Raw genomic sequence first — 15,322 nt, 5'->3', positions numbered from 1 at the left:
TTCGATAGGGATTGTGTTCTTTTGGATAATAAGCATCTTCATAATGCTTCAAGCAATGTTCGCTATCACCCTTGAAATGTCTTTCCATATCCTTGTACGCATCTAGGATGATATCCACACCTTTGTTTTTGGCTTCCATCCATAATGGTACTTTATCTGAATGAATTATTTCCCAAAATGTTCCATGAGATCCTTGCTTCCATGATACACATTCTGGCCATCCACTACTTATACTTTCCCAGATCTTCTCAGATTTTGAGCAACCAACACATTTCATCAGTGACCATAAGTGCATGCAAAGCATTGCATTTGCTTCTCCTGTAAGCTCATAACTTTCTTCTTCTTCAGCCCATTTTTCATTCAGGATCCTTTTCCCCTGAAGAACTTCTAAGTGGAACTTTTTATTGGCAGAGAAGGACTTAATTTGTCCATATGTTCTCAATATTCCACATTTTTGTCTCGGTTCTGGTGCTTCTACCAAAGCAACAAGGCCTGCTCTGGGTGGAATCGCTATTGTTTTGTTTCTGGTTTTATCTATTCTTTTGTCTGTTATTTGCAGTTCTTTGTCCACCATAAATACAGACTCTGAACGATGGAGGATCATCGCTAAGGCTTCAGGAGCGCGTTTCCAGCCGACCAGAAACTCAGATGACGCAGAATCCTTTGGAAAGTTTTCTGTATCAATAATGAACTCCATCATGTTTTTCATTATAACAGCTCTTCCTTTCCGCAAGCATTGTTTATATTTTTCAGATATTATAGCAGGATTTTTCTATAATAAACTCACAGCAGACTCGCATTCCTTATATAAAGTGTTGATTTCAGTTTCACTCCAATGCTTTGTAGGTGCTGGAAGTGTGACCTTTCCATTCGCCGAGGTAACATAAGGAACTAATAGCTTTTTCCTGATCTTAATTTATGTGTCCACTGTAAAAACAGTCTCTAACAGTTGTAAAAACTTTGCCATGAAAGAAGGAGCATCTCTCCAATATAAGCAATACCAGGAATAGAATGGTTGCCTCTTCACATATGTTTCATCAACGATCAACTCTATCATTTTTTCTATTATAACTTCTCTTCCTCTTTCCAACCACAGCCTATATTTTTCAGATTTTATAGGAGACTTTTCAGATAGGATCATCATAGTAGATTGCCAGTTGTTATAAAGTAGTTGGATCTCATCATCACTCCAATTGCCTCTGCCTCTTGGAAGTCCCATTATATTCCTCCCCAAAATATTTCCTTGAAACTACAATTATAACAACTTCAAGGATCCACGAAATTATATATATATATATATATATATAATGCTTCAGCCACTCAAATAACTATGCCATTGGAATGCACCTTCAATACCGTCAAACTATGCCAAGTCCTAACAGTGAGACCCTAAAATATCATACCAGCATTTGGACATAAATCCATTTAACAGAATATATGGTTAAATAAACCACTTTACTGACTCCATAAATACCTGTTACATCGCCACTCTTGTACCATCCCCAGAGGGCGCAGCAACATCGATTCTTCTGAAAGCGAAGTTACGGATCAACAAAACATTACACTTCACAGAAAATTGAACATACTCTTCCTTTCATTATGGCTTGCCATTATATAGGTCTCGGGCGGATTTCAAATCCAGATTAACACACAACATAACTTTTTTGGGGAAATGGTTTTTTTGGGAGATGATTTAAAGAATGGGTGTAATGGTAAAATATAATTTAATTGAAAGTTATTTTTATCCAAGATACCCTTATTGAAAAATTCTCGAAATTTTTTATGATAATAATTCTGCCGATACGCTATAATATAATGTCCCTGGCTAATTTGAAAAAAAATTATAACGTTTCTGAGAAACGTCATCTTATGACGTCATTTTGAAGGTTCTTACAGGCATGTGAAAGAGTAAGATTTTTAAAAACCCGTAACACCAGCGCATGCGAAGACTTGCGTTGCAAAATTTGGCATTTCGCGGCAGGTTTGTTGAAAAAAATAAAAAAAATAGTGAATGAGCGAGTATCATTATTTGTTAATGGTATGGATGTGTACAATCTAGACTATCGTCGCAATTTGGCAATTTGCGCGTTTTGTCACGTAGTGCAAAGAGAAAAGAAAACAAGAAATTTAAAAAGAATAATTAAAACGCCGTATAGCGCATTTGAAGATTATCGTTGCAAATTTTGGCGTTTCGCGGCAGCCGAGATGGGGAAATTTTGGCATTTCATTGATTTATTAATGCTATGCATGTGAACGCTCAATATTGTCAAATCGTTGGTATTTTTCTAGTTTTGGGTTGAGCGACAAAAGTTTAAAAATTATTTATAAAAACTTTAAACGACGTAGGTACTGGTTGAAAGATGCTCTGTATCATTAAGGAGTAAGTATGTGTATCATTTTGGTTTTTGTTGTTGTTGTTTATCAGTATGCCTCTATTAATTTATTTGGGCAATGTTTTCGCTTTTTTAATTTTTAATTTTTATTTTATAATGTTTTAGTCAATCTTATGTTAAATTTGGTAGAAATTTGTTAAGGTATAAGTTTTAGTTGCATGCTCTCTACCATTAATTGTAATGAATCTATCAAGAAAAACCAAAACATAAAACTACTAAACAAAGCCATAATTTTTTTAAATTGTGTTTTTAAAACTCCAACATTAAATTCGCTATTGAGCACACTGACATCTTGCTGGCATACAGCTACAAGGAGAAATATTTATTGAAAATAAAGCGTCGAAAAGCACCAAGTCTTTGTATTTGTTCAATGCGTTTGATATCTTTTTAAAAACACAACACTAAGTCGTCACTTTCTGACACAGCTGCTAACGAATGTAAAGTCAATGTGTTTTATAGGGTTTCTTCCAATTGCAACACTAAATTTCCGCTTGGGTATCTCGATTCTGGAGATTCTTACAGACGTGAAAGGACGCTTCAACTGCCGTCAAGGAAGGCTGAAAATTGGACGCTTCAACTGCCGTCAAGATTTGTTTTCAAGACTTCAGGTAACGAAATTTAATGTCTTCCGCAGCAAACACCGTCTACGCTGCCCCACCAGGTTTACGAGTCGAATTTGCGGTAACATCTCCTAAATACTTGATTTATTTGTCCCACACAAGTTCGCATAGCTAGCCCTTTTTAGGGTTTAGTTTAATTTAGTTATTAAAAAAGGTTTAGTTTAATTTAGTTATTAATTTATTTTGTAGTGTAATGACGTAATTAATTTTTGTTAAAATGTAATTGGTCTAAAAATGGGTTAAAAATATCCATGATATTGTTTTTTCCGTAGAATTTAAAATTTTTATTCATTACTTTAAAATCATTATTTCAAGAATTAGGTAATAGTTTTTGTGGTAGAAACATTAAGATCTTATACAGTAAAGCTTAGTTTAATATCTTATGTGGACTAAGTTGCTTGTATTAAAAGTAGAGGAGTTAATGATAATGGGTTCTTTTACTGAGTATGTTGATCATAGGTGAACCAAGTTGTTAATTATGCTACCAAATCCTCTTACCATTAACCAAAAAAAAGATGCAACCAAAATATATATATTTACATAAAAATTGATTCATTATTTTAAAACTTCCATAATATTTTACATAAAATATTTCACAAAAGTTTTAACAAACAAACAAAAAGTTGAAAATCATCCCAACATAAATTATTTTAATAAAAAATTCAAATAGATTAATTTAGATAAATTAATAAATTTCAATTTTTAGCAGGGGCTTTCACAAAGCTTACTACAGTGTTGCTATAGTGTCGCACGCTCCACACACTATGCTGTTGTCACTCTCTCCTGTCTTGGCCTTGCTATGTCTCTTCGTTTGTCTTCACTGATCGAACTCTGGTGAACTTAGTGCAAACCTACTCGGATCTTTCACGCTCTGCGACCTTACACATGGCTTCCTCGCCTTCTAACGGTCTGGCGTCCCTTCGAACCTTTGGCGAACCCCTAATGAACTTTAAGTGAAGATTATGAGACAACTAGTACACAACAGCACAAATTAAAGCACATAGTACTCGGATGCGGAAAATGAAATAACACTCTTTTATTGAATTTTCAGATATCAATTACACTTGATTTACAGTCTGTTCATACTAGAGATGGACTGTGTTCGCATTTACCAGACTGTTGCTACTCAATACTGAGATAGCTTACTGGAGGCTACCTGGCGATTACACAGACTCTGTCTTTGAACATATACTCAAAACACACATATAGACAGACACACTAACGATCTGGCCACTTTAGGTTCTCACCAGTGCTCTCACACTGATGCGCAGGCTTCTCAGATCACCTAAAGACTTGAGTTCTTCTCATGATGCAAGCAGATCAGACTTAATGTCCGCAGTTGCAGAGTAGGAGAGGCTCTCGACTCTTAACTTCAAAAGACATAATAACTCTAACTCTCGATGCCCTGAATGAGCCTGACTCTCTTCGTTTGATAGGAAGAAGATGGGACAGACATCCGACCATCGAACCAACAAGTTGAGTACGAAAGATTCTTTCAATCACGGAGATGTGGTTCAATATCCACCAAAAGTCGAAGGAGTGCTCTGAGTCTCGTGACTAAAGAATCCTTTTTCTATTACAAGATTACAATCAATCCTACGGAAGGCATATTATCTACAATGTGGATGCCTTTTAACCAGTTAAGGCCCATGAGGAAACTACCCATGAATAGTCCTCATGACTGGACAACATGATTACACAGTGGAGCTTTCTGGATAAACCCACGGAAACCTTTTTATGAAGAAGGATAGGATGATTCACCAAGAGCTATGATTCCCAGGAACCTAGTTTTGGGATAAATGAGGTCGTCCCATGCCTTTGTATAGATCCGCCGAACTATCATAGGTTTATTCAGCACATATTTATGCTTTATTTTAGTCATGACTAGCCATTCGTCATGCCTAGCCATAAATTATTGTAGTATATGGTGATCTGGATAATTTAGCAGATCACTCACTATGGTACAAGGAATATGAAAACATTCAACAGCATTTTTGTGGAAGCATTTGTCACATGACATCTGAAAATAACTTTCATAAAAGATTGGATCTATAGCAGTGTAATTTACTCCAAAATCTTTGCACTAGTCACCTAACCATCCTGAAAATTGATTTCTTTGCATGGTCCTAATTGATCCAAATTTTAATTTTGTATAATGGATTTCTTTCTTTCCATCAACATTTAGGAGATCCCACCATAATTTTTTGTAACCTGCAAAATTAAAGACAGTGTCAGGAAAAATAAGATTAGGATTATTTTGTGGCCATAAGATAGGAGAATTTCTAGTGATTGTCCAATCTATGTTTCTGGTTCTGTTGATGACTAAATATCTGTGATAAATATTTCTTTATCTTCCTCCTTCAAACCAGATTATTGCAATGTCATGGAAATTATTTTGTAATGCCTCTTCTGCTTGATGAGCTGTAGCCATACTGCTAGTATACACCATATCATGTATCCAGCAATTTCCTTTGGGAAATACTCTTCTTTCAGGCACTAGGTGTTAAATATTTGTATGTGGCTGTAGATCCGCATCTAAGACTTTTGTTTGTCTTAGCTGCCAGGTTGGCTTCCAATTCTTCTTGTATTCTTCCTAGCTTTGGTCCTCTCTGATAGTTCTAAGAACTCCTCGTTGATTATCTGTGTCCCATTCAGTAACAATAACAAAAACATGTTCTTGTTCTTGTGACTGGGTTTGTATGTATTCTCGGCTGAGAAAATTAGGTAAACAATTGTCTTCTCCTTTGATGTGTTCCACTTCGAAATCAAAATTGGCAAAAAGGGCTTGCCATCTGGCAAATTTGGCTTCTCCAGGCTTCTTGATATCTTTATTAAGCACCTTCTTAAGGGCAGACGCATCTGTCCTGAGAAGAAATGGTTTATTAACCAGATGGATCTCGAATTTGTCAATGCTATTCCATGCTTCTTTCACCTCTTTTTCTATAGTAGAATATCTTTTCTTAGTGGGGTTCCATGTTCCTGAAGCGAACTGGATAACCTGTTCTTCATTATCTTTTTTCTGTTTTAATATACCCCCCCATCTGATGTTGCTGGCATCGGATTCTACAATCTTATAAGTTGCATCATCAGATATATACAATACGGGAAGGTCTCTAACCTTGGCTTTAATCTTTTGAACTGCTCTAGTATGGAGTGGAGTCCAAGGTTCAGAATTTTTGCACAGCCTCTAATTTAATAAGCTTCCATCCTTGGCGCAGTCTTGACAGAAATTAATTACGTATTTTAAACAACCAAGAAATCTTTGTAGCTGCGTCTTGTCTGTAATGATGTCTGGAAATTTGTTAAAGAATTCCATAGCATGTTTTTGCAAGGAGATTTGGCCATTGAATATTGTATGGCCAAGAAATTTAATGGAAGTCTGAAAGACTTCGATTTTCTTTTTTCATAATACAAGACCATTCCTCTTTATTGTGTTTACAAAGGTCTGTATATGTTTAAAATGATCTTGCAAATTTTTTGAAAAAATAAGTATATCATCTATATACACAATCAGCTAATCGAAGAAGGGTTTAAATATAGAGTCCATCACCTTCTGGAACTTAGATGGTGCATGCTTTAGGCCGAAAGGCATCACATTCCATTTATAATGTCCGACTAGGACACTGAACGTTGTTTTGAATTTATCCTTCTCCGATATAGCAACTTGCCAAAATCCTGATTTCAGATCGAACTTGGAAAATATTTTTGCTCTTGCTATTCTGCTTATCAGATCTCCTTTGTGGGGTATCGGATATGTATTATCTGTTAGTATTGAGTTCAAAGGCTTATAATTGATGACTAGCCTTGGGATGCCAATGATTTGTTCAGCTCTTTTATTTACATAGAACCCATAACAATTCGATGGGCTCTCTAATTCTCTGATCAATTTCTTACTCTACAGATTCTTGATGTCTTTTTTGCAGAGCTCACGATATTCCTTGTTTATCGGAATTGCCTTACTTTTGCATGGCTTACCTATATATTATGTTTTATAGGGCAATTCAACACAATATTGCTTTCTATGCCAAAAAGCATTTGGATCTTCTCCACAACACTCTTTCTCTATTTGTGCCTTTAATTCTGAAATCTTCTTTTGTATTGTTGGTAAGCTTAGCTGTTGTGAGATATGAATGGTGGATTTCAGATATTTTAGATCTGTTAGATTTGATTCAGCTTTCTTTAGCTCTTCCATAGTCTGAACCATTGTCGAGACTCGTGGAGCTGAGACATATGGTAATTTAATTTTTCTTGGGCCATTCGAGGAGGTAGGAAGAGTAATAAAATATCCACCCTTATTAGTTTTTGTTCTAATTGAACCATGTGGTTCAACACCAGCTAAAAATATGTTACCTAAAATACAATCAACAAGGATGTCAGCAACTGCAAATTTTAATTTTATGCAGTGATTATCAAAGCAGATAGATGCGTTGGGAATTTCATACTTCAGCGTTTTGCTTCCCAAGCCAATAACTTTTCTTTCTGTTGTCATCCAATATTTAGCATGGATCACTTTTGTATTTAGAATATTTACGTTTGCTCCAGAATCAATAAGAGCAGTCAAATTGAACATATGTCCTTGTATGCAAATATTTATTTGCACATGACGTTGCTGGTATTCGATGGCGAGTATCCTCATTTCTTGAAAACCTGAAGTAGTATCTTTTCTTCCTTCATAAATCTATACATTTGGATTGTAAAATTCTTCTGTATCAGATTCTTTTATAGGATTTGCTTCATCAATGGATTTGCCTTTTTCTAATCTCACAATCTGAGATTTAAGAATAGAAATTTCAGATTTGAGATTGTGAATTTCATGACTTACCTCCCCCAAGGTAAGCGCGTGAGCCTTATCCTGTTGTTGATGCCTTTGGAATGATTTTGCATTCTTTTCATAAGAGGCGTCAATGAAAAGTGGCTTCTTTGAAGAAGTTATGCTGGAAGATTTCATTTGGTCCATGAAGGCTTCCATAAGGCAATTCTTCATTTCTCCTTCTTCCATAGCTCTTATTTGGGACAAGATTTTTATCTCATCTTCTTATGTCTATGACATAAAAAATTTCTCTTTGTATTTCTATGGCTGTATATCTTCATCAAAAGATTCATTAGAAATTTCATATTCAGAAGAGAAAATACATTTACAATTTTCAAAATCTGAACAATCACAAGCATTTGCATAAAAATTTAATTCTTCAACTTCTTCTTCTGAAGTATAGACAGAACTAGAATTAGAACTTTCACCAGATGAGTCAAAAAACTATTGCTGTTGAATCTAGGGGTGTTCTTTGATCACCATATTGGGGCAATGATCAGTTTTATGATTTCTAGACCCGCATCTCATGCAAAGATACTGAGCCTCTATTTTTGGAGTTTTTAGTTTTTGATTTTGAGGCTAAGATTTCTTGCCTCGATTTCTTTTTGATTCTTCACCTACTGGACATTTATTTGCAGTATGTCCATTTTTGCCACACGGACAACATGTCAATTTATTCCATTTTTCTTGCTTGGCACTATGCAGGTGAATGTCAGATGGTTTATAATAATGTGTCTTAGGGACATATTTGTAATATCCCTTCCTTTTATATTGTCGAAAAGATCAGCCTTTCTTCTTAAAGTCTTTTCTGGTTGATAAATTCTTTTCTTTCTTGGCTCGTTTCTTGAATTTTCTCCTTTTTACTAATGGATCATCAAGAGATAACCCATACTTGCTGCACAATGATTTGTTGTTGGGGAACCTAGACAAATTTTCTAGAGACTTATTAACTTTCGAGCTTGTGCAGAGACCAACCAGAACTTTAGTAATAATTGAGTATATTTGTCCCCATGTGTAAGACTCAAAAGGCATTTGAAAAATGTCTTGCAGTCTGAGATAGTCAACAAACTTAGAAGGAAGTGCTGCAAGATAGACTTGCTTCCATAACAAATTCTTTGAGTCTTTGACTTCATAGATTCTCTGCATCCAATCTCGATGGAAGTCTTCATATTGGGACATTTTATTGCACTTGAGATTCATTAAAATAATCTCATGTTTATCGGCCATTTCTGCCTCAGAACCACACTAGTGCTCAACAATCATGGAAGTCAAGGCTCCAATCATGTTGTTATGTACTGTCCCATTTGAATTATGAATTATATTTCCTTGCTCGTCTTTGAGCAACTTTTCTTCCATCTGTTTTAAATTAAAGCAAGAGAGGATTCTGTTTCCCACCATTTTGATAGTGTGCCTATGAAACACTGGATAATTGTTTTGCAGGCTTCTACCTCAGTTTTTCCTCTTAGACACATAAGTTTATATTATATAAACATAATGTCTACCATTTGTCTTATCTGGCCGACACTGAGGTTATCTATAGTCCATTCCCTATGAGAATCAAGGAAGAAAGTGTGGGTTTCAGGGAGTTTGCCTTTTCCTCTGATATTAGGTGCTGAAAACCTGCTATACTGACTTTCCAAAGGCTCATATATAGGCATAACTTCTGGCTCTTTTTCCTCTTCCTTAAATATACTTGCTATTGAAATATGTTCAGTTGAAGTCTCAACTTTTTTTGGTTCTTGGGATGAAATTTCTTTGGGGAATAGAAAAGGAAACCTGTCAACTGGCTTGACAGGATCCTGAATATGGACACTTGCTTTATGCAAAAAGGAAGAAGGAACTGGTTTTTCTTTTTTGGATATAGATAATTGATTCATATTTTGTACCAGTTCATTTATTTATCCAGATGTAGAACCAATATGTTCCATCATTTTGTCTTCAACATTCTCTAGCTTTATTAGAGATTCTCTAACATATCCTCTAACTACTGAAGTAGAATTTTGAGCATTATTCAAGGAATTATTTATAGAATTTAAAGAAACTTGGACCATATCAAATTTTTCTTTGACCTCTTTGGATTTGGCCATGTTCATCTCAAGACCCTTCATAGTTGTGTTTGTCCAATTCAACTGTTCAAAAGTTTTATGTATTCTGCCATCAGTACCAGATGCACTGTCATCCTTTAATACTAATGGTATTGCTTTGGCAGAATTTTGTCCTTCTCCAAGCACTATGCCTTTGTATGGAGGAAAAGTTGTAGGTGTTTCAACTTTAAGGCCATCTAGTGCTATCCAAGAATGTTGAGATGAAGTGGATACATCAGTCATTAAAATCATTTGTTGCTTTCTCCTTTCTAACCAGACATAGAATGAGATCCATGTGTTAGTATAGTCCATGTGTTTTTTCCATTCCCGAGACAATTTTATTTTCTCAGACATAGAATGACTGAAACCAAATTCTTCTTCTTTAGGATTTGTAAAAAGATCCCAATTCAACATGGCTTTCATCCATTTGGCAGGGACTCTATTTTTTAGACATCCATCCATTAAAGTAAAGAATTTGTGCATCTCCATGACTGTTGGCTTTTTGCAGTCATCTGGAACAGAACCAAATCGGAAATCTGGTATAAGGTCATTAGCTCGCTCAAGATAACCAAGACCATATCTTGGTTTAGTTGGTCTCATTGCTGAAAACATTTGGGTTAACCTCAAATATTCATTTTCCAAAATAGGAATCTCATGCATCATCAAAACATGCTCTGACTCATGAGGAAATGGAATTTTTTATCACTTAGGATTAGGACATGGATTGACAGAAGTTGTAGGTGGGGCTTCACCAGTCCTAGGATGATGATTCTCATGGATTACCAAATCTGCAAGCTGGCTTAAAATAACAGGATACTGACACTCTGGGCATTTAACTTCTAGGGAAGAAAAATTTACCATATGGGTTAATTCAAACAATGAAATATGCTTGCAAGTATTTACAAGAGAACTTGTGCAAGCAGTGTCAACAAGTTTAGGATTTCTGTATAATGGTGAACTCCTGCACATTTGATCTATCCTCTTTCTTTCTATAGTAGATCTATGGGGAAAAGATAAGACGACAGAGGAGGACTCTTCTTTGATATCTACAGAAGTAATTTTCTTGACTGACAGAGGCCTGGGGTTTGAAACCACCCAGTGTTCAGGGAATGTCAAATCTTCCCACCTGATTGTTTGGTGTTCTATTTTTTGATTTCTAGAGTCTGTTAACACCACAACACTAGCTTTAGAATGTTTACTGGGGGCATGCATAACAACAAGATACAGGGTATTTGTGTGCTTGAAGCAACCTCTGGTTTGGATTGCTATATTATGTCTTTTCTTATTCATATCAAATCCAGTTGTCTAGATTTGGAGCTGGAGAATGCTCTCAATAGTTTCATCAAAGATATAAACTGAAAAATTTGGATAACAATCAAAATAAACTGGACCATTTGAAAGAGGTGCAACTATCCCTCCTATCAATGAATCTGTATCTTTGTTATGTGTAAGATCTCGAATAGTAGCTAACACAAAAGTATTCAAACCCTGATGTGTTAATGCATGTATTCCAATTCTGATACAACCCAAATGAAGGTATTGGGTTTTTAGACGCTTAGCCTCAACCTGTAATTGTTTGGGGTTAAGTAAAGGAATAGATTGTATACAGTTAGAATTTTCCTGAATCTGACTGATAGATTCCTTTATACTTATCCTAGTAGCGGCAATTAAATGGAAGGCAGATAGATCTGCATAGACTTCTGAAGCATTAATTAAAGGTAGCTGCCATCTAGCAGAGGGTTCGCTTTCTTCATATTCAAGTTCAGCAGATTTTAAAACCTTACTAGATGCAATAGCGAACATATCTCGAAGGGTATTTTCTTAAGTAAAGGACTCTTGCTTTTCGATATCACGATATGAAATAGACTTTCTAATTGGATCCATTTTATATAGAGTGATGAAAAAATGAGCATTGACCCGACGAACCAAACGTTACTGGTTCTGATACCAATTTTTAGAAGGGGCTTTCACAAAGCTTGCTACAGTGACGTGCACTCCGCGCACTATGCTACCGTCGCTCTCTGTTGTTTTGGCCTTGTTGTGTCTCTTAGTTTGTCTTCACTGATCGACCTCTAGTAAACTTAGTGCGAACCTACTCAAATCCATTATAATTAATATAGTCTTTATGGAAGTTTTTTTTCTAGTTTTGTTTACCAACACATTATTTCTTCTCACCTAACGTATTTAAAGCATAGCTACCAAATTCGGCCGTACTGGTCCGAAAAATTCGAAAATACGACAGTACGACTCGGTTCGGTTGCAAATTCGAAAATTGCAATTCGGTACGGTATTTTTTTTAAATAAATTTTTTATTTTTAATTTTTTTTAATATATATTAAAAAAAATTATAATGAATGGTAAATGGCAGGTTGATATTATAATTAGGATGGAATTAGGTTGATATTATAATTAGGATGGAATTAGGTAATAATTTTTTTTATGTTAAAAAAAATTATAATGAAGTGTAAATTTTAGGTTAAGAATAATATTACAATTATGATGGAATTTGGTAAAGTGTTTTCATTAATATAAAATTTAATATTTAAAAATAGAAATTTTTATATTATTTAATTTTATAAAAAAAATTCTTAATATAAAATTTAATATTTAAATAGAAATTTCTATATTATTCAAAACATTAAAAGCATAAATTTCCGATTAAAAAAAAAATGTAGTTATCATCTAAAATTTGTTAATAAAAAATTTATTACTTAAATAGAAATTTCTACATTACTCAAAACATTAAAAAAGTTACCATCTAATTTCGTAATAATTTTTGTTAATAAAAAATTAAATATTTAAAGATTAAAAATAGAAATTTCTATATTAAAAAAGTATAGTAAATAATAAATGGCATATTTAAAAAATTACAATTGTAAAAAACTATAAATTCTATATTAAAATATTGTAGAAAATAGTAAATTTATACTTGTTAAAAATAATAATTTCTTATAACAAAGAATAATAAATTTTTATTTATAAATATTTATAAAATATATAATCACCATTTTTTTCGATGTGAATTTCATACTTCTCTTCTTTCCCATAGTAAAGAAACTGAAACCATGAATTAAAGTTTGGGTGTGCTTCTATCTACACTCTAAACAACTCTTTGAAAAATGCTTCTATCTACACTCTAAACAACTCTTTGAAAAATCTACAAAGAGACATTTAAGTTGTTTTAGCTATTAATTAATAACATTTTAAAGCTTTATATTAAAATTTAGGATTTGACTAAGTGATTTTTTTTAAATATATTGTAAATATAGATTTTTTTTAAATTTTAAAAATAATTTAATTTTGGAAGATCTATATTTTCGAATTTTTTCCGTACTGTATTTTAGGTAGTCGAATTTTTTCGGTACCGAATCGAATTCGAATTCGAACTTGGTAACTATGATTTAAAGTAATAGTGATATAAATTGTATTGATGTTGTTTGCATTGATGTGGTTCACACATTTGCAAGTTGTCAGTTCATAAATGTCGATGTAAACTGTTCATAGATTGGTATGTACAGAACGTGTCATTCTACAATTCTCTTTGAGCCTTAGCGCAGTCAAGAAAACAACGTTGGAGAGCTCCCGATTTCCGGCCGATTGGGACTCGTTGAGTCTTAGCGCCCTCAAGAAAACAACGTTGGAACAAAGTAGAGAAAAAACCTTTAAATTATAAATATTTTTTTTAATGTTAATTTTAATTTCTTAATAAAATAAAGTAATTTAATAATGTATGTCTAAGTCCCAAGATGTCATTGATGACAATACTTTAATGTTTGTAAATGTAGAAAAGGGTGTATCCCAAGAAATTGTTGGCATACTGTAAGCGTCGTCAAGATAGATTTTCACAACATCCATAGTTTTCATAGCAAGAGATCTCAAAAACGATACAAACTTCGTAACTTAATTAAAGACCGTAACCTGCAAATGGTACAGGGCTGGTGCAAGGTTGGAGTTAGAAGTACAACCTCATACCGACGAATAATCATTACTAAATAGGACTCAGAGACGAATAATCATTACTAAATAGGACTCAGAGCAGAGAAGCCAATTAAATTAATGAAAATTAAAATAAATGATTTAAAAAAAATAGATTAAATTGGTTTCTTAATGTTAAATTTACAAACTATGATTTTATTTGTATTCAAACATGAAACAAATTCACAGTCAACAACCATATATCAAATGTGATATACACTTGCAAGCAGCAGGAATAATAATATGAGTAATAATTAGATTATTAATGTAAAAAATATATAATTATAAGATGTAAATGTTTGGAATATTTTATTTTGAATTTGATAATAAATTTAAAAATTAATTAATTATTTTATTTTAATAAAACTTAAATATTTTAAAATATGTAAATATAAAAAAGTTACAATTAGGCCGATAGGCCTTCCTATGCATCAACAATCGTCAACACTTTTATCCTGGGCCGTTCAATCAGGGGAGACACTTTCAACCGTTGATTTGAAGTGTCACTGCGTTTTCCAAATATAAGTTGAGTTGCCTTCTTTTCACCTTCCGTGGCATGGCAAGATATTTTTACTGCTTTTTCCCATTATTTTATGTCACTCTTGAAGATATTTTTACTGCTTTTTCCCATTCTTTATCACTCTTGCCCTCGGAGTTCATCGTTTCTTTGGCCTGCCACTTGTTATTGCTATGGCCTGCCAGTTGTTATTGCTATGCACGTCGGTACCTCCGTCTGGCCTGCGCCCTCGTCTTCGTCAAATTCATGGAACGCTGCCTCCTCACCCCAACTCCTCACCCCAATCCCGTATACGCCCAAATCTTCCAATTCAAGAACAAACGCGGAATCGAACTCGGGACTGGCTGCGGCGTCGCCGGAATGGGCCTGGCCCTGCTCGGCCTCGACGTGATCTTGACCGACATCCCCCCAGTTTTGCCCGCCCTCAAACGCAACATGAAGAAAAACACGGCTGCGACCTCCCTCGTCTCCGTCGGAAAACCGGGATCCGGCATTGGAAGAGTGAAGATTTCTCAGCTCTATTGGAACAACAAGAAGCAGATTCAGGTACTGAAGCCTCCATTTGATTTCATTGTTGTCATGGATGTTGTTTATTTGGAGAATACTGTGGACCCTTTGATTTCCACCATGAATTCCCTTTCTGGAGCGAATATTGTAATTCTATTAGGTTATCAGATACGATCTACAGAAGCCCATCAGCGTTTCTGGCAGATTTGTCCTAATTATTTCACTGTGGAGAAAGCACCCCATGAGGATTTGCATCCGGAGTATGTGTATGAAGAAACTGATGTGTATATTCTCAGAAAAAAAAATGACAAAAGTGTGGGTAAAACAAGGTTTTAATATTTAATTTCACTGATATTTTTCCCATTTTGCCAATTTGCTGATGACCGAGCCTTTTTTTGCCATGCCAACACTGATTT

General features: G+C 34.4%; 1 pseudogene; it reads left to right on the top strand.

The window, feature by feature from the left end:
* Positions 1–14,595: 14,595 nt before the first annotated feature.
* On the top strand, positions 14,596–15,242 carry LOC149202469 (uncharacterized; annotated as a pseudogene).
* Positions 15,243–15,322: the final 80 nt, after the last annotated feature.

This window comes from Pinus tabuliformis, chromosome 2_1 (genome assembly GCF_031772625.1).
Source record: "Pinus tabuliformis cultivar Carrire ecotype Pingquan chromosome 2_1, CPIR1, whole genome shotgun sequence".
NCBI classification, from domain to species: domain Eukaryota; kingdom Viridiplantae; phylum Streptophyta; class Pinopsida; order Pinales; family Pinaceae; genus Pinus; species Pinus tabuliformis.
The sequence above is the reverse complement of the archived record's forward strand: the minus strand, read 5'-3'. Positions and strand labels throughout refer to the sequence as shown.